This window comes from Falco cherrug, chromosome 10 (assembly GCF_023634085.1).
Source record: "Falco cherrug isolate bFalChe1 chromosome 10, bFalChe1.pri, whole genome shotgun sequence".
NCBI lineage: Eukaryota > Metazoa > Chordata > Aves > Falconiformes > Falconidae > Falco > Falco cherrug.
In genome coordinates, this window is record NC_073706.1 from 33,899,442 (window position 1) to 33,901,558 (window position 2,117).

The window sequence follows — 2,117 nt, forward strand, 5'->3', positions numbered from 1 at the left end:
GTGGGCACTTTGCATCTCTCTGGAGTGCAGATGCTCTTTAAGGAAATAAGAGGCTGTCTCACCCAAGCTGTTGAGGGCTATACTGAATTCAGGTGGATCTAATCTCATTTGTTTATGCCGTGCTTTTAAGGAACGAGGTGCTGCTGCAAAGGTTACAAAGCAGAAGGAATTCTGGCCCTCCTACTGGAAAAAAAGAGCATGCTCCTGGCATGCTGATGGTACATGGCTTAGCTTTCTCATCATTTGTGTGAACAGTGGGGAAATAACCAGGAAGTAAATCCTGTTCAGACAGAATTCAGAATCACTTTGGATGGTGTTTGTCTTCATTCTAGATGTCTGCAAAGTAGGTGTGTACACCCGAGCTGCCCAGTCTGGGCTCCTTTAATAGCCAAAGGAAAGAAATTGGCACTTGTCTGAATAACTTTCAGCTGTAAGCAAACCTTGCCCTTGGTGCTGTTGACTGTACACAAGAGTTTGGGTTGAGCTGAGATGCAGATGTCTGTGGTGACATCACACCCCTGGCATAATAAAATCTTGGAGAAGATCCTGGCACCCAAGTTATTCTGTACTGTGAAAGGAAGATGTGAAGCACAGAAAAACTGTAACCGAACAATCTATTAAGAACAAGGAAGTCCTGTTAAGGTTGTGAGTCTACCAAGTTTAGAGATGAATGGTTTTTGAATAGGGAAAACAAGTGTAACAGACCCCTGTAGACTTCAATATGAGGGACAAAGCGTTGCAGGGAGCAAGTCATCCATTTCAGGGCTAGCCTGCTGGCCTGTGTGGCCATAGGACACCGACAGAAAACCCCTGAAGGCTTGTCAGTAGGTGCAAATGATGGAAATAGGATTTTCTAGGAAGACAGGTGGTGATTGAATACTGCTTCTATTTTTGGGTTTTTGAGGTCACTTGATTTGTTTTGAAGTCATTCTAATTCAGGAAGGGGGCAGGAGTTGGTTTTTTGGCTACAAATTTGGTTTGAACTTTAACTGAGCAGTGTCTTTCTGTGGCAGTCAGCCATACAGCCACGAGGAAGGATTTTGAAGGGCAGTAAGAGGCAGCATTGGCAGCATCCCTTGGGCTGTGCTGACAGACTGGGTCATGTACAAGTGCTGGAATGGCCTGACCCAGGCTGTGGCCATCACTGCTGAGCCTCTGCCTCCCACCTCCTGAGGATAACAGAACCGCTGGGGCCGTGCCAGGGAACACCAACTGCCAGGCAGGTGCAGGGACACTAGTGTCCTCTAAGGACAAATACACAGAGTCCCAAGCCAAACAGGCTAAGGACAGGGAAGAGATGGCCTGGCTCCACTCTTGTTGATGTGCCACGTAGCTGTGGGTTTGACTGTCAGGTCCACAACAGCGGACCTCCAGGAGGAGAGGAATGGCAAGTCACAAGACAAGAGGACAGCTGAACGCTTCAAAACATCTGTATGGGGAGTATCTTACCAAGACCTTGCACATGCTGGCAGTGCGCTAAGCAAGTTAGTTATTCATCCTTGAACCAAAACCTTTTTTAGCAATAGCCTTCGCAGCCATAGCCTTGGCAGGTTAAAAAAGGAAACCTCTTATGGAGGCTTAAGTAAGCCTTTCCATCCATTCCCTGAGGAAAAGGTTTCTTGTCCACTAGCTCCTTGCTTGGCAAAAATGCTGGTTTCAAAGAACCTTGTAAATCAATGTCTGGCAAAATCTACAATACAGGAGTAAGAAAACAAATTAACTCCTTGTCCTTGGAAAAGCTTTTTCTTGTTTGACTGCTCTGTAAGAGAGTCTCCTGAAGACTTCAGAGTGACAGTAATCTTACAAATATTGTGCTGGGAGTCAGAATTAAGTTGGATTTTTGTTCTGATATTGTGGAGGCCTGTAATCACAATAATTTTTGGTTTGCGTGGCTGATGAGCTAGAATTATTTCTCGTAGCAGAGCCAATTGATGAGATAGAGATATATTTTGATACTTCTCCATCTCAAGCATGCCCAGAAAGCACACATCTTAACTCTTACATGTTATTGTTTAGAAGCTGGGAGAAAATCCTATAAATATAGTAATGGCTGCGACACTGGTACAAAATTGCCCCCTTTCACTGAACCCAGCACTAGAGGAAGGGCTGAGAAGGAA